At 51.1% G+C, this 21,381-nt stretch overlaps 1 long non-coding RNA gene and 1 other non-coding gene across 6 annotated transcripts in view; both read left to right on the forward strand.

Annotated features, from left to right (window-relative positions):
* The window catches only part of LOC112650729 (uncharacterized), a 32,153-nt gene that overhangs the window by 8,879 nt on the left and 1,893 nt on the right, over positions 1-21,381 (forward strand). The window contains exons 3-4 of one of the 5 annotated variants that reach the window (XR_004810604.2): positions 7,605-7,768; positions 13,601-14,853. This is a non-coding gene — a long non-coding RNA (uncharacterized LOC112650729). Of the gene's footprint in view, positions 1-7,604; positions 7,769-11,818; positions 13,555-13,600; positions 14,854-14,924; positions 19,461-21,381 lie in introns of those variants that run through there. The other 4 variants (XR_003130399.3, XR_003130400.3, XR_003130401.3 and 1 more) reach the window with 4 other exon arrangements.
* LOC112650858 (U6 spliceosomal RNA) lies at positions 19,828-19,935 on the forward strand. Its single transcript, XR_003130504.3, has one exon. It is a non-coding gene; the product is annotated as a U6 spliceosomal RNA (small nuclear RNA).

Raw genomic sequence — 21,381 nt, forward strand, 5'->3', positions numbered from 1 at the left:
CTGAAGGGTGCGTGAGGCCCTGTCTCGGGCTGGCAGTTGCCACTTACCTCCAGTTGGTAGCAGCCGGGGGGAAATCTGCAATTTTATGTGAAATTTCTTAAAGATCCTGTGAGAACCAAATAAAATAACTCCACTTTTTAACCCCTGTTCTACACCCTTATTTTTTTAAATTAAGTCTTTAAATGAAATTGTGAATGAACGTCTGGAAAATCACTTGAATTCCTCCAAAGAAGAGAGATGTTCATGGCTGTCAACGGACAGAAAGCTTTGAAAACACAAAGCAGCCGTAGGATCCCAAGCCGGGTCTATCCCGCACCATCAAGGCAAGCCCCGAGCGGATGGCAGCTCAGGGACAGCTGCTCCTCAAGGCAGGAACAAGTGAGGGCAAGATTTATATATATATATTTTTTTTTCTTCCATTTTGAGCTTCCAAGAGGATGATCATTATTTTTAATTGGCTTTATTTTTTCAGGCACAGAACCCCATGCTCCCTCTAATTCCTTAATGCACGTAATTTAGACTTCAAGAACATTTTCATCTTCCTACAACAGGAAGGCTTTGCAAGACCAGCTCAGGGGCACATCGCTGCTGCTCGGGTCCCCCAGCAGCTGCTCCTCCAAATCTTCACGGGGCAACTAACACGCTTCTGACACGAACGGTAGACTTGAGTGACTAACTGTGTGCCTCCGGATTCTTTTCTCCTCCGCTTCTGAACACCCACACGTTGATCGGGTGGGCCATATGGCCTCTCTGATTCACACATTAGGACAATTAGGACACCAGCCAGTTAATTGCTCAAGCTGGCATTTTCATAACTAAAGCAAAACAAAACAAAAAAAGAAATCTGATGCTTTGTCTTCTTCAGGAAAAGCCAACTCCATCTGGTGTTGGGTATGATTCAGATATTAATTCATATAATATCTAGCTAAAAATGGGTATAAGACAGCCCTGTTTCGACAAAAATACCGAATGGAAGTCAACTACGTGGCCGTAAGTTTTCCCCCGCAGAATCCAGACTGGAGTGTAATGGTAGAAATCTAACACGGGGATTGTGAGCACACTGTCGGTGCCAGGATTGTATACACACCTGTGCCGGCCCCTGGACAGCAACCGGACCACCCTTCCCTAGCACCAGGTATCAGAGAGGAGGGGAGTTTAGAGGTGGGGGATGGGGCAGGTGGCTCACAGCTGTGACCCCTACAGTGATGGGGGGACGCTCCAGGTACAAGGTCAGGTATTAAGAAATCGAAAGGACTTATTTTCCGGCACCAGGACTCGTAGAGGGCACCCCTCCCATACTGCAACCCTACTCTAACAGTAGAAAATAATAAAGCTAATCAGCATGGTGTGCTTGAGGAGAGTTCTGGAAAGTTGTCTACTCCCAGCCTGGACTCCGAGTTGGGAGCCAAGGAGATGCAAAAAAAGTAGCACTCTGAGCACAGAACTATTGTTTTCTTTAGACCAGAGAGAGAATAGTTACTGTTTTGTGACTAGACCTATGAACTCTAGCTGGAGGGGTCAGGAAGTTTCCACTTCCCATGTGACTCATTCTCCCACCCCAGGCAGGAGCAATGGAGGAACCAAGGACCCCTGAAGCAGAGATCGTCCTGGAAATGACAGCACACTGAGCAGGGCTTCTTCCAGAAGGGTTAGAAGCATAACGGAGACCCCTGAAGCACCCGCACAGCCTACCCACCACGGGGGGGGGGTGAGCTGAAATTTTTTGCCAAGTGCCTGTGGCAGAGATGACTAGTACTTCTCTTGTCTCTTGTCTGCCATCACTAAAACCAATAAAAAGGAAACTGGAATGGATATTCCTAAAAAATTAAAACTAGCACTACCCTGTGATCCAGTAATTCCTCTACTGGTTATTTACCCAAGAATACGAAACCCGTAATTCGAAAGGATATATGCGCTCCCGTGTTTATCACAGCATTGTTTGCGACGGCCAAGATACGGAAGCAACCCGAGTGCCCATCGATGGGTGAATGGCTGAAGAAGGCCTGATATGTGGAATATTACTCAACCATAAAAAAGAATGAATTGCCATTTGCAACAACATGGTTGGAGCTGGAGAGTATTAATTACGCTAAGGGAGATAAGTCAGAGGAAGACAAGTTCCATATGGTCTCACTGATAAGTGGAGCGTGAGAAACAAATGGACAAAGGGAAAAAAAGACAAAGCAAGAAACAGACAAGTCTTCATTATGGAGAATAAACATGGTCCCCAGAGGGGCGGCTGGTGGGAGGGTGGGAGGGTGGGTGGGGATGGGTGATGGGGCTTCAGCAGGGCTCTCCTGATGAGCACTGAGTAATGCATAGAATTGCTGAGTCACTGCACTGTACACCTGACACTAATATAACACCGTGTGTTAAGTGCACTTGAATTTAAAAAGAAAAGGAATTTACAAAGTAAAAATCTGTCTAAAATATCTAAAAGAAGCAAACAACAACAATCAATTCTCCCTGTTTAGGATCAAACGAGATTTCAGCAACCAATGATGGTAAAAAAAAAAAAAAAAATTACTGCCATATGCCCCATGTATTACTCTAGTAAATGAGTTCTTTCATCATCAAGAGAGTTTATGTTTATATGACATTCTCTTGATGATGAAAGAATTCACTTACTAGAAGGGAATTCTGGAAAAAAAGTCATGTTAAGAATCATGCTGGCGTAATTCACATTTATCTACGGATCTGGCCTTCTGGCCTCAATTTTATCATTTAGTAGGGACTGGAAAGTATTACAAACCACCCCTGAAACTACACAAAGTGAACAAAAGTATAACATGCCATTTTAAAAATTATCATAGAGAATTCCTTTTATGACTTGAAACTATGCATGTGGGATTGATAGGGCGGGCTCATGTGAGATGGGGGAGGGAACTAGCAAGAAAGCATGGCCCCAGGCAGGGGCCTAATTTATGAGTCAGCACGCTTTGGGATCTAAAGAAATCCTACCCAAACCGTTATGATTTTGGACTCAGGAAAATGAGACGACCTGCTGACAAGAAGCAGCAACGCAGAAACAACAGAAAAAGGCAGTTGGGCCTGAATTTGTTTCCTATTGATGCTACAACAAGTCACCACACACTCAGCGGCCTAGCAAAACAGAAATGTATTATTTTACAGTTTTGTAGGTCACAGTGGACTGAACTCCAGGTAGTGAAGGTCTGTGCTCCTAGCGGAGGCCGGAGAGAACACTCGGTCCGACGGCTTCTCCGTCTGCGGGAGGCTGTCTGCCTTCCTTGGCTCTTCCAGCCAGTGGCTGGATCACCCCTAACTCTGCTCCCATCCTCGCAGTCTCCTTCTCTCACCTACTCTCCAGACTCCCTCTTTTGCCTATAAAACCCCTTGCGATTGCATCAGTCCTACCTGGACCATTTGGGATAAATTCCCGTCTCTAAAGCCCTTCACTTAATCACACCTGCAAAGTCCCTTTTGCTATAGAGGGTGACAGACTCATCGACAGGTCCTGGGGATTGAGATGCGGACACTACAGGGACCGTAGTTCTTCCAACGTAGAGCCATAAAGGCTGATTTAAAAATTAAGTGTTAGGGGATCCCTGGGTGGCTCAGCAGTTTGGGGCCTACCTTCGGCCCCAGGTGCAATCCTGGAGTCTCAGGATCGAGTCCCACGTCGGGCTCCCGGCATGAAGCCTGCTTCTCCCTCTGCCTGTGTCTCTGCCTCTTTCCCTCTGTGTGTCTATCATAAATAAATAAATAAATAAATAAATAAATAAATAAATAAACAAACAAACAAATAAATCTTCAAAAAAAATTAAGTGTTAAAAGAAGACTTACGACCAATTACCCTGCTCCATCATCGTTCATCTCTTTCATGTGCACCCATATTTTTTATTCCTGTGCCCTAAATATATTTTATAATAATAACAGGTAACATGTATCAAGTGTTTTCTAAGTACTGGGTACTGCGCTAAGCACTGTGCTTGCATTTTTGTATTTAATCCAACAACCCAGTGAGATAAGGGCCGTTCCTGTTCCCATTTCACGAATGAGAAAACGGAGGCTCTGAGAGGTTACGTGATTTGTCTTCGGTCCCACGGCTGAAATTCAGGGCCAGGTCCGCGTGGCCCCGAAGCCAAAGAAACGATGCAGCTGGAGCGAGGCTTCGAGCGCACAGGTCTGCGCCTACCCCGTGTCCGCCTGGGGCCTGCTGCCCTGTCACATCCCGCTCGTCCGGAGGCCCAGGCGGTGTGGGATATTGCCCCTTTCAGACGTGGCCCCTCGTTAGCGGAGAGAAAAGCGGCGCAGTAGAGCTTCATATGGACTTTCAGAGCGTTATCGTTGACTACGTTGAACGTCCTCGCGGTCAGGAGCTCGTAACCTGTCACTAAACAGGGTGGCAACTATGTGCAAAGAATAAATCAGTGTATAAAAGCTTCGGGTGCAGCGCTGCACCATTCCTTGAGGATGAGAGGAAAAGTGCTGGTCTGTCCACACGGCCTAGGACGCCCTGGACGTCCCTCAGGGCCCGCTCTCCTCTGCAGGCCGCCGCACAGCTGGGCCGCGGACGGAACTCACCCGCATGGAGGGACGGACGGTCTCTGATGCTGCAACGCTGCTCCAGGTGCTTCGGGCACCTCACCCTGACCGTCGGAGAGAACGCTGTGTCCCCCGGGGTGGCTGTCCGGTGCTGGGAGCTTGTCTCCACGGGCATAGACTCCCTCCGAGGAGCACTTGGGGAAGACTGGGAGACCCGGAAGTCCTCGCTCATCCAAACCTCCAAGGCCGCTAATCCAGGTGAAGAACACTGTCCTCTGAGCTGTTAGGACCGAGGATTGGGAGTGATGATTACAGCATGTGCGGTGGCCCCGCAGTGCCGTAGGGAGCCAGCGAGGCTCAGTGAAGCCGGCTCAGAGGTGGCTGGACGATGGGACCCACAGCACAGTCACCCTCACCTCCGTGGGCCTTGGTGCAAGGGCTGGGCCGAGGGTCAGAAAAGGGGCTTTTGGGGGTGAGCCTCCACCTGGAAGAAGAAAGAGAAGAGTTCCCTTTGCTCACATCTGCTCACAGAGGCTCCAGTTAGTATTCCAGAAGGTTCTCAGGCCAAGTGTGCATTCATTCCCCCTGAGGTTGTAAGCGGCTCTGTCCCAGGCCTACTCCTGGGAGGATGGAGCTGGATGACGGGACATCCCAGCGGGAAGCTGAGGACGGGGTAACAGGAGGGAGGACGGAGGAGGAAGGCAGCCTGGGCCAGGGGAGGAGTGGGGACGAGAGCATCTGTGAGGGGCTTGTCCTCAAGCCAGGAGGGTGGCAGGTGGCCGGGTGGCCGAGCCGCGGGGCTCCAAGCACCCGGATGCCACCTCCGCTACCTGCCCCTAGCGCCCTGGGGCCCAGCCTGCGCGTAGGGCCGCCAGCAGCAGGGTCTAAGCACCTGGTGCCAACGCGGAGACGCCACCTGCACAGCCGTGAGGACTCAAAAAGAAAGAAGCTTGAAAGCTCACCTTTTAGCTCCATCTTCAATGTCTGGGCGAGGACTGAGGATCCTGGCTGAGGGCTTGCCCAGGGTCGTGAGGAGGCAGGAGAAAGTTGGACCCAGGCCGGACTCTGTCCCTCCTGGCAGCAGCTTGGCCCCGATCCCCGCGGGGGGACAGCCGTTGGCTGCGGACGAGAGGAGGGACCTGGAGCTGCAGCAGCACCGTGTGCCTGGGGCGCCCCACCTGGGGTGCTGGGCCCGGCCAGGACCTCCCGCCCCTCCGACCCCTTGAAATGCCCCCCGCCCGGGCGTCAGGGCGCTGCTGCCTCTCGCAGGTGGGCGGGCTTGGCACGTTGCGGGGACAGGACCGTGCCGAGGCCCAGCCGCTTCGGCTTAAGTGACCAGCACATCTGGGACCTGGAAGGAGTCCAGCTGCACGTTACAGAAAAGTCTGCGGTGGAAACAGAGCCAAGCGACACACAGCTGGAAACCGTGGAGTTAGGAGTGAGGTGGAGACGCAATCCAAGAAGAGGGAGAGAAGAAACGGGAAGGGAGGGAGACGCGTCAACAGGGATTTCTGCGTCCAGGAGGCTCCGAGTTACAGTGGCTGGGAAACAGCCGTGGAGTAGGGCCGTTGAACAAGAGCAACCCTACAGAAACGACGGTTGGCACTAACTGACCCCGAAGCGGAGGCTGAGCAGGGCTGGGAGGCTCGGCCGCTGGACTCCGCAGCCTCGGATGGGTCTGTTGGGCCGCGTCCTCCCGTCTGAGTCTCTGCGTGGCCTCGTGGTGGGCCTGGCGGAGGGGCTCGGGCCGCCCTGGTGAGGGAAGACCTTGGGAAGCCTAGTGGGTTCCCAGGCCCCGGGGCAGCCCCGGCTGGACACGCCTGCTTCAGACATGCAGGGGATGAAAGGGGAGGCCAGGAATGGGGAGGAGGAGGGGGAGGAGGAGAGGGAGGAGGGGGAGGAAGGGAAGGAGGAGGAGGGGGAGGAAGGGGAGGGGGAGGAGGAGAGGGAGGAGGGAGAAGGGGAGGAAGGAGGGGGGAGGGGAAGGAGGAGGGAGAGGGGGAGGAGGGAGGCCACGAGGAGGGAGAGGGGGAGGAAGGAAGGGGGAGGGGAAGGGGGAGGGAGACAAAGGGGAGGGGGAGGAGGGGGAGGAGGGGGATGTGCACAGACATCTCCCTTCCGGGCGCAGAGGCCCGGGCAGGTGACCCAGCAGCAGGAGCCAGCAGTGGCTGCGGGGGGAGCCCCCCTAACACCTGCACCCCCGGGCCGGAGGCCAAAGCTCCAGTGACATCACTGGGCAGAGGAGAGGACCTTGAAGTAAAGGGGAAATCAGGACAAAAAGAAGAGAGAGAGAAAAGACTGTTCTCCCTACTACTGTGACCTCCGGGGATAACAAACGCCCCAGATGGAGCGTCATGGAGCCGCGGGGACGCCGCCCTCTAGGCAGAGCCGAGTGAACGAGGTTCCCCGGCCTCCCGCGCCCCCAGCCTGGTCCTGGCAGGGGAAGCAGGGACCCCGGGCTCGGTGTCGCCCCCTGAGCCTTGTCATTTGCAGTCAGGCCGACGACTGGCAGGACGGGCGCCCGGCGACTCTTGGCGGGCCGGGGATACCGAGCGCCGTGCACTCACAGGGATCCGAGGGGACAGGTGACTTTCTTGGGTCTCAGGGAAACACTGTGACTGGCAGCAACTCCGTTTGAAGACCTCTTACTGACTGGATCGCACGCGGGACTCGTCGCAGATGCCCAGTCCCAGGCCCGCGGTCCCACTGTCCAGCCGCCGCGGTACCACGGCGGCGATGCTGACGCCCGCGACCACCATGGCTCAGGGAACAGGGTTAGAAACAGGCACGATTCGGTTTCGAGCTATGCAAGGTGTTAAGAGCTTTGTTCGCTTAGTCAAGAAATGGTCATGGAGTCCTTTCTCAGGACCGCGCGTTAGGCCAGCAGCGGGCGAGGTCGTGGCAGGTGACACCCTGGCCCAGGTTCTGCAGCCAGCGGGGGGAAATGCTGTGAATTCTGTTCAAAGTTAATTTCTCGGAGTACCAGTCAATTCTAGGAAGGAGAGGAGAAGGCTGCGCAGCACCGGACATGTCCCCTCCCCCAAAATAACCATAGTATTGAGAAAAATTCTTAATTTTGTGGCTTTTTTTTTTTTTAGATTTTTTAATTTATTCATGAGAGGGAGAGAGAGGCTCCATGCAGGGAGCCCAATGCAGGACTCGATCCCGGGACTCCAGCATCACAGCCTGGGCTGAAGGCAGGAGCTAAACGGCTGAGCCCCGCAGGGATCATTTCAAGCACATGGAAGCTGCATAAGCAGAGGTGAGAAGGAATTCTTTCTTGCAGCCTAAAATCTCCGGTAGAAAGACCCCAAACCTACATGGTATTTTGGAGACGACGGTGGCCTGGGGAGGTTGAATTCAGTGGAAGGCACGTGTCCTGGGAGCATCTCATAATTCACGATCGGTCCGATTCCGTCCTGAGTGCCGACCGAGGGTTGGGGAGGGCGCCCTGCTGCTGCTGTGGAATTCTGTGGTTCCTGGCCCGGTTTTTGGCTTGGTTTGGGGATCTTCCCGCTCCCCGCAGGGAGTCGATCCATGGTTTTGAATCAGCAAGTCCCCCTGCCTCTGGCTTCCAGCCAGTCCTACCCGTGGGCAGCACCTGCAGGGAGGCAGGGACATGGAAAAGAGAGTTAGGGTACCGACTCCTGGGGGCCCACCTGCTGGGCCGCACTGCTCAGCGGGGTCCCCGGCTGAAGGCCCGAGGCCCCGAGGGCGGCCGTCCCCATTCTCCTGTCCCTGCAGGTCTCCCTGCACCCTGCCCACACCTCTGTAAACAGTCCTTTCATCCGTCTCAAGTGAGCCATCCATTTCCCACTGGGAACACGACAAATGAGGGGAATTTACATTATCCAAAATGTGGAACCTAAAGGGAGGCTTTGCTATTATTTTCATATTGCACGATCTCAAATTCGCATGAAAAAGTAACAAATCTCAAAAGATCCACAGGCTGGTCTGCATCAGTAGCAGGGTCGAGTCAAGGTTTATAGCAACCTGCCTTCGATATCCCTCTCGAGCTTGAACTATTATCCTTCACGACTTTGGGGACCTTCCTTTTCTGCTTTACTTTGAGCTTAAAAAGCGGATGTTGTGTTGTTCAGTAACAATCCCTCGCACCTCAGCTTCGTTAACTCCCTGGCGGAAGGATGAGCAGGATTAACGGGCAGCGCATCAAGGCTGTCATCCCTCTGCCTTTCAGTCACTGGAACTCCATTCCCAGGCAACGATGATCCCTGAAATATTCAGCAACGGGCACGTGACAGCCCTTCTTCTTCCACTGCGGCAACGCACGGGGTTTGATTTTTATTTGGCTTGATTTCATCATTTCAGCCCCTCTTGTTGGGTCGCCGATTCAGGACTAGGCAGTTTGGCTTCCACTACGGCTCAGCAAAGCCAAAGCCAACGGTTCAGCCGTGGGGCAAACGGGCGTCTGTCACCAAGAACCATACACATGGGCCGATTTATGGACACGACCCATCATTTCGGCATTTCTCACCTCCATCTGGAACTCCCTACTCATCCCACTCATTCCTACCCATTTCCACTGCATTGTTTGCAAGGGAATGCATCCTGGACGCATAGCAGGAAAGGGAAGCCAACAATCTCGTGAGATTTGTGTCCAAGGAATATGGATTTAAATCAAAAGGCAGGGACGGGCAGCGGCCCACCTCCTAAGGGGTGCGGGGCCCAGGATGAGAGCACTGCCTCTGGGTCACATCTGCATTCCCATCCTAGTTCCACCTCCTATTACTCGCATGACGTGGGCTAGTTGCTTAGTCTGACTCTTCCTTTGCTTCTCTGTGGATATTACTGATACCTAGCTCAGTGGCTATCCTGGAAATTAAGTGAAATAATGGCAGCAAAGCTCTTAGCCTCGGGTTTGCCCTGAGTCTGTTACCTACACAAACTCCGGCCGTCGCCTTACGCTTCAAGGCGACGCTCCCAAAGGGAGGTTGGTTTCGGTAATGAATATGTCAAGGGGAATAGAAGCCGTTGTTGCAGAAGAATATTCCATCTTCCTGGATTTAGATAAAACAGATCAAAGAATCCCCCTCCCCACCTCAAAATGCTCATTGAAATCATTATCAACCCAAGAGTTAAGAAGGCAATTTAAGAGGCGTAATTGTGGAGACAGGTTTGCTTGGAAAATCAAGGAGGAACTGGAACTGGTCGTCAAAATATGTGTTTGTCCTTTTGTCTAAACAGGAGCAGAGAGAAAGACCAATGAAAGCAGATGGGCGGCTTGAGCAAGAGGGAAAGGAAGGTCTCCTTAGGGACACAACTGGGGTTTTAGACACAAGGTAGTGGGTTTAAAGGGAATAATAAGACACGCCCAGACCTAGGCACTCGCAAAGAGAAGATTAGGAGGAAGAGCCAGCCCTCCCCGCGCCTGCTCAGGGATCCCGGGTTTGGAAAGCATCACGAGCCGTCCTCTTCCAACTCTCGGAAGAGAGTCCCTGGTAAGAGCGACCGGACACACGACGGGCAGGAGGTGGTGGCCCATCCGCTGGAGGGTGACGGCGATTGTGGACGTACTGAGAGGGGAAGGTCCGTGGGTGAATTAGCGGGTGGGTTTGTGGGTGGAACCATCCTTGTGGGTAAAGATGCAGATAAAGGCCCTGTGACAGGAAAGAACGTGGCCAGGAAACCCATGGAAAGACCCAATGGAGAGGAGGCCTCTTACAAAGAAGCAAAGCGGGACCAAAACACAGATGAGGTGCAGGCCTCGGGCTGTGGGTCTGATGGAGCTGCGCCTCCCGGGTTGGACTGCGCCGCTCCCGGAACCAGTGAGGTGGGGTGAAGCGAGTGAAGACAGAAAACTTCTTCTAGAACAGGGCAGGCCGGCAAGAGCCTCATCTCTGACTTCCCAGGCCTCAGCGTGGGGAGCTCCCAAGGCAGGGTCCGAAGGGGTGTAGTAGAAAAGCAGTCCCAAAATGTCTGAGTTTCAGTCGATTCCCCGGGAGAGAAATACACGTCGGATGGGGCGTGGTGCCTGGGGCCTGACGAGGAGGAGGAATGCTGCGACGTCCACCGCTCGGGGGGCAAGGGCCCGGCCGCTCGCCCTTCCAGAAGAGAAGAGGCGACCCTTTCGGTGTTGTCTAGTCCTTCCTTAGACTTACTCAACCAGGGGAATTCGGGTTGGATGAATTCACTTGAAGACCCAGAAGGAGAGGCCTTGAGGGAACCGCCCCTCCCCGGCCTGCTGCTGCCCCTCCTCCTGTCCCTGGGCCCTGCGCACCCCGCTGCGTGCCCCCTCCCTGCCGCCCCTCTGCACCCGGCCCTCCGGGCGCTCTGCGGGACCTGAGCCACGCGCGGCAGCTCGACACTTGGAACACAGCCCTTCTGCGCTGCCATTTGCTGTCAGATTAAAACACACACTGGATTTTGAAGACTCGGCATGAGAATGAAAGTAAAATATCTCACTAATCATTTTTATTCCGATTACCCGTTCAGACGATAATCTCTAATATGTTGGGTTAAATACATCAAAATCAACTCTACCTGTTGCTTCTATGTCTTCCAATGGGGCTACTAGAAATTTCCAAATGACAGAGGTGGTTGACATTACGTCTCTAGTACAAGTGCCCTGGGTCCCAGGCATCCCGCTCCCTCCTCTGCCTCAGGTGCCCCTCGGCACCCGGATCAACCCGACTTTCCTTCTTCGGAACAAGCACGTCTCAACCAAGTGCTCCAGTGTTCTTAGCCAAAGACTTGTTTGATGAGTGAACCGTCCTCTTACGGTGCCAGGGGTTGACCACGCCTAGGCCCGGCTCTCCACGCGTGCTCATGAGACGCCTGCCATGTGTAGAGATTGTGCTTAAGCCAAGCAGGTGTCCTGGGAAGCGTAAGGCAGCTCTGCCGTCCAGCCGCTAACAACCGAGGTGGGCATCACCCCTCGATCAGAATAATCCGCAATGTTGGCGTATCTCCGTACTTTCCCAGGGAGACGGATCGCACAGCAATTCTAGGCCCAACGGCAGAATGGCGGGCCCTGCATCGTGATCACAGCGGGATTTTCATGGAGGCTTCCGACGCCTACTGCTTACGTCCATGTGCTTCTGACCCACCGCATTATCAAGCCCTTGAAGACTTTTTTTGTTTTTCCCCTCCCTGGCAAGAAATACAGGACATACTTTTCTTTGGCGTAGGTGGCGCCGCGAAGGGAGGTAAATGACTTGAGCCAACTTACAGCATTTAAAACAAAATGTCGAGACACCTTCTGCTTGTTTGCTTCTGTTTAAAGAGGGAGAAATCTGGGGGGCTCTGCTTCTCCTGGGCCATCCCGCAACCTCTTCTCCATTTCTTCCCGCAGGAAAAAACAGCAAAACCAATTAAACGGGACGGAGGCTGGAGGGAGGAGGTACTCCTGGGGAAGTGGCTCTTCTTTCATTGAGGAAGCCAATCATGGTGGTGGAAGAAGCCAACGATAACTTCACTTATAAATTGCACACCCTGGCCACGTGGTTCTTAGCACAGATTAGGGACGGGGTTTAGTTTCGATTCTCTTTCTTCTGAATTTGATCATTTTGAAAGAGGAACGTCTTTCCCGAAGCATTCCGTATCTGCAGCCCAGACGTTTCTGCTCATTCTGCGTACAGAGTGGCCTTTTGGACACAAATGCCCCCAAGAGATCGCAATAGACTGAAAATGGCCATGTTTATCCCAAAATGTTTATTTCCTCCGTCCTTCTATAGACACTATAGTCCATTTCCTTTCCTACCGTTTTTTTTTTTTTATCTCAAAGAAAGCAAGTTTTATCATTTGAAAGTATCTCGTGCCGTAAAAGCAGATCAATATTAAAACAAGGGCATAATCATACAGATCAGTCTCAGGCAACAGATGCGGGATTTAGGGTGGAGAAAAATGAGACCTTTGCCACCACCGTGATCAACTGCAAAGAACAAAGGAAGCAGAGCCCAGCTTCAGGGCGGGGACCTCCCCGCGGGCTCTGTGCCCTGGGCCCGGGCTCCCTCCGTCCGCAGGCGGGAAGGGCTTGACTCTCTGCCTTCAGCCGCCAGAGTGAAGTGTGAGTCCCCGGCTCTGATTATGGTAAATCGTGGGTGTATTTTCCACGTCAGCTGTGGCTCCACCCCCACCGTCGCATGCCCCCTTGTATTCACGGACACACTCTCCCCTCTGCCCAACGCCCTTCTCCTGCCAGCACCACCACCCTGCCCCCGCAGCCGCTCCTGCCAGCCGCATGCCCCCACCTCCCTACTCCAGCGGGAGCCCCTCTGAGGACACTTCCCCGACCAGCCTCCCAGCCACCTGCACCGGGCCCCCCTCACGTCCTTTGCACAGATCCCACCTTGGCACTTGCTCATTTGTTTATTATTTGCCTGTAGGTCTGCCTCCTCCCTGGATGGTAAACCCTTGAGATAAGAAACTGGATCTTACTTAAAATGGTACCTATAGGGCCTAGCACAGAGCTAGCAATGCTCAGCCTGTGTTTTTTTGAATGAACACATGCCCTTATGGGCTCAGGGTGATGATGGGAACCGAGGATGATTGGACAAAACCCCTTCCTTACGGAGTCCAGAGTATTAAAAAGGTGCACACACCTGGCTTCACGATGGAGCGCGTGATGGTTAAGCTCTAGACCGGGAGGGGCAGCTCTGCGGCATTGCAGAGCCAGGAGCCCATCTGGAATACCAGCCCCAGCACAATGTGAACGTCCATCCCTTCATCCCGTAGGTGGTCGTGGTGGGCTGATGCCGATGTAGGGGCTGCAGGCACATCAGAGAATTAAAGTCTGGAGCACCTGGGTGGCTCAGTTGGGCAAGCATCTGAGTCTTGATCTCAGCTCACTTCTTGATCTCGGGGTCGGGAGTTCAACGCTGGGTGTGGAGCCTACTTTAAAAAAAAAAAAAAAACAGGGATCCCTGGGTGGTGCAGCGGTTTGGCCCCTGCCTTTGGCCCAGGGCGGGATCCTGGAGACCCGGGATCGAATCCCACGTCGGGCTCCCGGTGCATGGAGCCTGCTTCTCCCTCTGCCTGTGTCTCTGCCTCTCTCTCTCTCTCTCTCTGTAAGACTATCATAAATAAATAAAAATTTAAAAAAAAACAGACAAAATTTGATGCCCTCATGAAACAGGAGACAGACCAACAAGTTCAAACAACCCCGAAGAAAGCAAGAGATGCCACGAAGGCCGAGCACGCGGGCAGGTAGTGTGGTGGGGACGCTCGCACGCCGGAGAACAGTCGTCGGGCAGATCAGTCACGCAGACGAGCTCCTCGGCCCTTGAGACCCAACGAGAAAGACTGGAATGAGACGAGTCTCCCTCAACCTCCTCGACTCCTCCAAATCACACACCCTCCTCACGCCTGGGGCCTCTTCTCCCTCCACCCACCCTGGCCTTCAGGGCGCAGCCCGGCCTCCTCCTCCCTGGGGAGGCAGCATCTCCGAGCCGCTGCTCCTGCTTCCCAGTGTCCTCGTCCTCGGGAGAGGACCGTCTCTAATGTGATGCACCATAGAATCACTGGGGACGCTGATGCCCGCCCCCCCGCCCCGGCCCCGGCCGGCACAGCCACACACCCATTAAACCACATTCCCGGGGACTGAGACCTGCAGACTGGCACAGCCAGGTTGAGAGCTCACAACTCACACGGGTCCCCGCACCGTCGCCTTCCATGTCCCCGGCCACGGCACAAGCCCCGGCCTACCGTCCCCTCCCCCCGGGAGTGCGTTCCATTCCCTAAGACCCCCTGGGTTTTCTCAGGGACCATCTCACTTGGCATTTCTCCAGATCCTGACACTCTTGCCCCTTCTCTTCTCTTGAAGCGACCTTCCCCCGGCTTCCAGTGTCCCATCGTCACCCCTGTGCTCTGGTTGGTGCCTCTTTGACTCCTTTGTCCCACTTTCCTTACCTTTTCCTCCTTTTTGCTTCTACGGTGCGGGTGTTTCCAAAGAAGCATCTCAGCTCAGTCTGCGCACCGTGCGCCCACCACGAGGCTCGGCGGCATCCCTCTGCTGAGGACCCCTAATCTGTCCAGGCGAGACCCCTCCCCAGAGCACGCGGCCTCGGCTCTGCCTGCCTAGACGCCCACCAGTTGGCCTTTCCACCCCCTGGGTCGCCCCCGCCCACGTTTACCCCGGCCCGGTCTGCAGCCGGCTCTGCAGCCCCTGGCTCCACCACCCCGTCTCTCATCTGGACTATCCCACACATCCTGTTTCGTCCCAAACCCCCTAACCTGTACCTCGCTATAAAACACAAATCCAAGAGCCACCCCGGGCGCCCCAGGTTGTGTCAGGACACAATGCAGGTTTGGCTGGTGGCCCACGAGGTCCCGACTCCCCCCCCCCTCCCGTCTTGCCGCAGCCCTACTGAAGCGCTTCCTCAGATGAGGCCCGGCTGGAGGCCCAGAGTCCCTCCCAGACCCACCTCTTTGTCTGGTGACGTCTCTTGCATTCTTCTCAGGACTCCACTCAGAACCCGCTTCAGGAAGCCTCTCGTACCAGTCAGGATGCTTTCAGCTTCAAGCTAGAGATTCAAGACGGTAAGACGCAGGCTTGGAATCCTCCTGGCAGGCCGTGCACCGCAGGCAGCCCCCGAGCAAGTTAATTCAGCAGCCTGCCCATGTCCGCGCTGTCGGCGGCCTCCTCGGTGCCTCGGCTTTCCCCACGTGGTCTCACACCGCAGGCCTCGACTCGGAACATCAGATCCACACGAAACCACATCCAAAGGCAGAAAGAAATAACAGCTTCCCCCTGCCCCCCACCCCAGGACATCTTTTATCAGAGAGGGAAATCCCTCCCAGCAGACTCTCCCGCTGGGCCCATTAGGGGGGTCTAGGCTCCTCGCTCCCCCTGGAGAAATCCTTGGCAAAGGAGAAGCATTGCTATGGTTTCCGTGTGACTGGGGGACGGGGGAGCCCCTCTTCTTTGAATACATTCTTCCTCTTCTTAAGCAAGTTCCCATCGACAAGGATGAGCGGGGACATGGCTGAGGGATAGGCTGTCAACGGCGTCAGCCATGCGCTCTCTCCTCGCGTCCCTCCTCGCCACGGCCTCACCCCTGTGCCCAGCGCCTTCGAGTACTCGGCCTTTGGGCTTTCCCAGCTGTCCCGTAGTGCTGGTTCACCTACCGGCCCCTACACCCGCCTCCGTGCGGCTTATTCCTCTCTGAGTCTGCAGCACGCAGCAAGGCCGAGCGCAGAGCGCCAGTGAAAGCTATTGCTTGAGTGTTTCAGTGGTTGAATTAGTGGCATGTTCTAGAACTGTGCTTGTGTCAATGCTAGTAATTTGACCCATCTGTGGAGCAATGGTTTGCCCATATGAAGAGACTTACACGTGACCGCACAGTTTGTACCTTTAGCTGCATGTAATTTTTTTTTTTTTTTTTGGTTTTGTGACTTAGTCCTCTGCAGCATCAACCAAATGACTACTTTCTTCCTTAAATAGAGTTGATGTTTCTGGATCTCCAAAGGACCATACTGGTGTTGAGCCGTTTTCTTTTTTTTTTTTTTTTCCCTCTTGCGCCATTAAGCGTCTGCCAAGCCAGCGTAGATCAACACCATCTATTGGCGTCCCAGCCTCAGAGCAGAACTCCAGAGGCAGGGCTTCCTCTTCTGGGTCAAGGTGACCCGTAACTTGCATCTTCTTCGTGCTAACCCTCGGTCCGCACAGCTGCAGCATCTCTGTGACGTGGTCAGCGGCTTCTCGCCCTGTGCCTTAGCAAATATTTATTGAGGGGATTAGTGAATGAATCATCTGACTCGCGTGTAATCTTCAAAAACAGCCATAGCAGACAAGAGTCTTATTTAAGAGGTGTCTGCCTCAGCTCAAACAGCTTTAAGAATCACCAAATTAGCAGCTTTTATCCACGTTGACACTCCGTTCTCAAACTAATTACCTGCTTATGCAACTGACCTTATGAAGGGCTGTTGACACCTCCTTAAGTTGTCTTTGGAAATCAGAATTGAACCCAAAAACAATTATGATCTTGCCAGGTTCAAAAACTGCCATTTTGACACGGCCAGAATCTCCCCATTGAATTCAGAAATCGGATTCAAACCCTAAAGTCGGGAAAAGAAGGGATGCGAATCAAACCAGCAGAGGAATAATGAACAGAAACAGCCATTGGTTAACTTAGGCACGGAAATAAGAATAGAAGTGTCCACGGAAGCACACACCGCCACTATTCTATCATAGAATGAACGTTAGCTGGTTGATGGAAATTTTGCTTTTGACGTTTATATGGACAATGGTTCCTTAGCAAAAAGAACTGCAGAGCACTGTCACGCCAATGTCCCATGTGACAATAAGCATCATCCCTTCAGCAGAAGTCACCGCTAGCGTCCTAGACCGTCCCTTCAGAGCAATCAGACATCAAACAGGGTATCCTATTAGACGTTAGGGTCCATGAAAGCAAAGTCATGGCATCATGGTGTCACGGCCCAGACTGCCAGGCAGGGGTACCTTCCGTCACGGGGCCCACGGGCAGGACTTGTCGGAGGATCACAGAGACCACGATGGCAACGTAACCAGAGGCCCGGTAACTCCTGCTGGAATGGAGCCGCGTCCTCACGACAACATGCTCAGGCACAGCCTCCAAACTTCAGCAGTCAGAAATGGGGCTCCTTGGGCCCAGGATTCGGCCTGGGAACGAAGGAACAGAGCTCCCAGCAAACGTGGCCCTGTCACAACAAACCAAGGGCCGATCCTGGCTCACCGGGCCATAAATTCCTGGGGAGCAGGAACAGCTCGGTGGTGACAATATTATTCATAAATAATATTCAGGTTTGGGCTGACTCTGCAATGCACATTCATAAAATCATCAAGTGAAGGTGAGCTTTAGAATCTGTTTAATCCAAAACTCCTCATTTCACTAAAGAGAAATCAAATTGGTTTTGTTTTGTTTAAAGACTTTATTTATTTATTCATGAGACACAGAGAGAGGCAGAGACACAGCAGAGGGAGAAGCAGGCTCCAGGCAGGGAGCCCGACGCGGGACTCGATCCCAGGACCTCAGGTCACGACCTGAGCCTAAGGCAGATGCTCAACCGCTGAGCCCCCCAGGCGTCCTGAAGAAATCAAGTTTTAAAGATGGGAAGGGCAAGACCCTTCCCACACAGTTTTGGACTCCATATGCTCTGATTAACTCTTCATACAATAACAATTGTGTAATCTTTTCTAAAGAGAAAAAAAAATTCAGCGTTTTAGCAAAAAATATTTTTTCTCAACATTTATTAATGGTATAGAAAAGTTACTTTCAGCTTCATAAGTTATTGTATTGAGCTGCATGCTTGTGCAATGAATTACTCTTATGCTGCACAGTGAATCAGAGACGAATCTGGGTCGGGCTTTTGTTCAGGGAAACACGTCTCGTCGGGCTGCTGCTTGCATGCTGTTTCCTCTGCAACCAGCAGGCTTCCTCAGAACCGGATAGATCAGATGCACAAAAGCACAATCTGATATGCGTGCAGAAAACACAACTTCACATTCAGGATGGGCTCAGCATTTGTAGGACACGCAGGAATTCAGGCTAAATTCTATTTTTTGAGGCTTTCCGTCATAATATGAAAGACTGTAAGGGCTGTTTATCCGTGTCCACGCTACCTTCCCAAGTATGTTTCTGACAGCAGAGAACTTCCCTTCTGACGAAGATGATTAGCACAGAATTCTCCAACTACAGTTTTATCCATCCGTGATTCAAAGAATGCTTCGCAGCCTTGCACTGGGTACGCTTGGAGCCTTGCGTCTCTTGAGCTCCTCCTAGTTCCAGAGTGGGAGCTGGGGCCTCGTGCAGAACGTCAGCGCCTCCGGCCCCCACCCCGTGTCACTTCACTGCGTCAGCACAGTGAGTGGGAGACTTCCAGGAAGTCCTTTGCAGGGGGGGAGCTAACACCAGCCCAACTATAGGTTCAGGGGGCTGGAAACCACGTACATCCCACTAAACCACGCTCGGATACGTCCTCGTTAACCTCTGTCCTGTCAGCGGGATCCCACGGAGTTCACAGCTGTGATGAAGTCACCTGACCCAAGACGACAGGCAAAAGACAGTGGTCTTAATTTATTGTGGTTAAAACACTATTTAAAATATTTTTACAAACACAGTCATGGGAACATAGAGCTGGTGACCCCATGAGGGGCCCTTGAAGCTTTATGACCTTCGCGCTCCTTGTGACCTCTGTATCCTCCTGGAAGAGGCATAGTGAATCATAGTAATTAACTTTCTAATGTTAGAACTTCACATTTTGTGGATAATTACAGCTTATTCATGATATATTATTAAATTTCACATTGCTGAGTTAAGTCTGCTAATATTTTTGTGTAGAATGTATCTGTGTTCATAAATGACACTGTATTAATTTGCATTTCTTGTACCATCCTTGCCAAGTTTGGTATTAAGACAGGTTACATTCGCATGTTCTGGAATAATTTTTATAAAATTGACCTTTTTGTTCCTTGAATGTTTGATATCACTTAGCAAAACTGCCTGGAGCTGGATTATTTTTTTTTTTGTGGGGATATTTCCTGTTATTTGACTATTTTTATTGATTATGGAACTATTTACATTTTCTATTTCCTCTTGAATCAGTTTTGGGGTTTTATATTTTTCTAGGATTTTTCAATTTTGTCTAATTTTTTTTTCAATTCATTGGCATTAAGTTGTTCAAAAGATGGTATTTTCTTTTTAATATATCCAGTTATGTTTTTTACATTTTTACATTACATGATTTTTACATTTACGTTAGAAAGTCAGTTACTATCGTTAACTTGTGCCTCCTCTTTCTCTCTCTCTCTTTTTAAAGATTTTACTTATTTATTCATGAGAGACACAGAGAGAGAGAGGCTGAGACCCAGGCAGAGGGAGAAGCAGGATACACGCAGGGAGCCCGACGTGGGACTCGATCCCGGGACTCCAGGATCACGCCCTCCTCTCTCTCTCTTTTATTAATCTTGCAGAGAATGTCAATTTTATTAGTCTTAAAAACAAAACTTTTGCTTTGTGGATCTTCTTGATTATGTGTTCATTTCCTGCGTTAATCTTTGTTGTTTCCTTCTACTTTCTTTGAGTTTATTTCACTCCTCTTTTTTAACTTCTTAAGAAGAATACTTAATTCACTAATGTTCTACCATAATTATTATCTGACTATCCTCCAGATGACAAAGGCATAAGAATTAGAAATAAAGGTATCCTGACAATATGATCATGTAGAAAATACAAAAGAATGTACCTATCAATTATTAAGTGACTAAGTGGATTTAGTCTGATTGTTAGATAAATATGCCAAGATCAATCTAAAAAAACAAGTTATATTTCCAAATACTTGCAAGAAATGATTAGAAAATGTATTCTTTTTAAAAATATGATTCCTGTGCTTGCTTCGGCAGCACATATACTAAAATTGGAACGATACAGAGAAGATTAAGCATGGCCTCTGCGCAAGGATGACACGTAAAAATATGATTCCTAAACTAGTTTCAAAATCCTCCAATATCTGTAAATTTAACAAATATGCACAAAGCATTACTGATGAGAAATTTTAAAGACCTAAGCAAAGTAAAGAACTCTTACCCACTGATCAGGGTTACCCGCTTATGTTTATACCACTGTGGGTGGAAAATAAACTTGTACTAAGGCGATGAAATTCAGAGATTTATTTGTTATAAGTATTTTGGCTAAAAATGCATGCCAGTGTGACATGACTTTCTCAATTCAAAGAGTTTTAATTAAAAATCATCCTCTCTTTCTTCAGCCTTAACTCTGCTCTTTTCAGAAGCCGAGGGGCTTTCCCGTCTGCTAGGCCTCAGGGATAGCTTGGATTAATTGGCCCCAAGACCACTTTCAAGTCTAAGGCAGGGAGCCCTGGCAAGAACACCCCTTTCATCGTCTCTCTGTCCTGATTCTCTAAAGCAGTTTTATTAAGGGGCAGAATGTCAAAGATAAATCTGCCACGCTTGCCCATCGGTGCTTCTTAGAATATCTACTCTAACCTCAGCTTCTGGTGAGTGGTCCTTCCCCTCCCCCAGCAAGTGAGCAAGTCCCCAAATCTAGTTGATTTATTGGTTTGTCAGGGACAAGTCAGATCCTGGGGCTGGAAGATCATCGAGATCTGTTTTTAACCACATTCAGGCTGATAAGTAAACAGGGAAACCAATCTTTAATGAAGCCAGAGAGTGGTGCTCCTAACCAGAGAGAGCACTTGGAGTGGGGGAGTGTGAGGCCTGGCTATCTTTCCCAGAACGGAGTCCCATGAGACCCTTCCGGGCTTCTAATGAATTCCTTCTTGTTTATGCTAATTTGGATCGGCTTCTGTTGTTTGTAATAAATAGATGGAGACAGAGTGTTGTGACAGTAGTCAGCCAGGAGTCTGAAGAAGACATGGGGCCTGTCTTCTCTCAGTTATCCTTCTGTCAAAGTGTAATTCCCAAAATATTAAAAACCTGATTTTCATATAGATAAGTAAGCACATGTCAGAGTTTTATTTAGTTCATTAATGAGGGAACCAGGAAGATGGCAATGCTGGATCAGAAGAGAAAATGAGAAAATAGGACTTCTGTCGTCAGTGGGGGAAGCAAGGAGAGCTGAGGTAAGATTCCAAAATCAGATGCAAAACTGGTTTATAGCCAAGAAGGCAGTAAAACCATAATATTTAGGGTTGTCCTTTCTATCTGGGCAGGAAATAAAATCGTCACCATCTTACTAGTATTGTACAAGGTCTGAGCCCAAATCAACGGTACAAACTATGTTGCATTCCCATAGAGAGTGAGAGAACCCTTGGGCAAACTGCTCCGATCAGTGCTTCCCAGACTATATGAAAAGACAGACTTCTGGGCCCTGCTCCTAGAAATTTTGATTTAGTAGGTCTTGGGCTTGGCCTGAGAATTTGCATTTTAGCAAGTTCCCAGGTGACATTGCTAGTCAGCAA

This window comes from Canis lupus, chromosome 29, assembly GCF_003254725.2.
Source record: "Canis lupus dingo isolate Sandy chromosome 29, ASM325472v2, whole genome shotgun sequence".
NCBI classification, from domain to species: domain Eukaryota; kingdom Metazoa; phylum Chordata; class Mammalia; order Carnivora; family Canidae; genus Canis; species Canis lupus.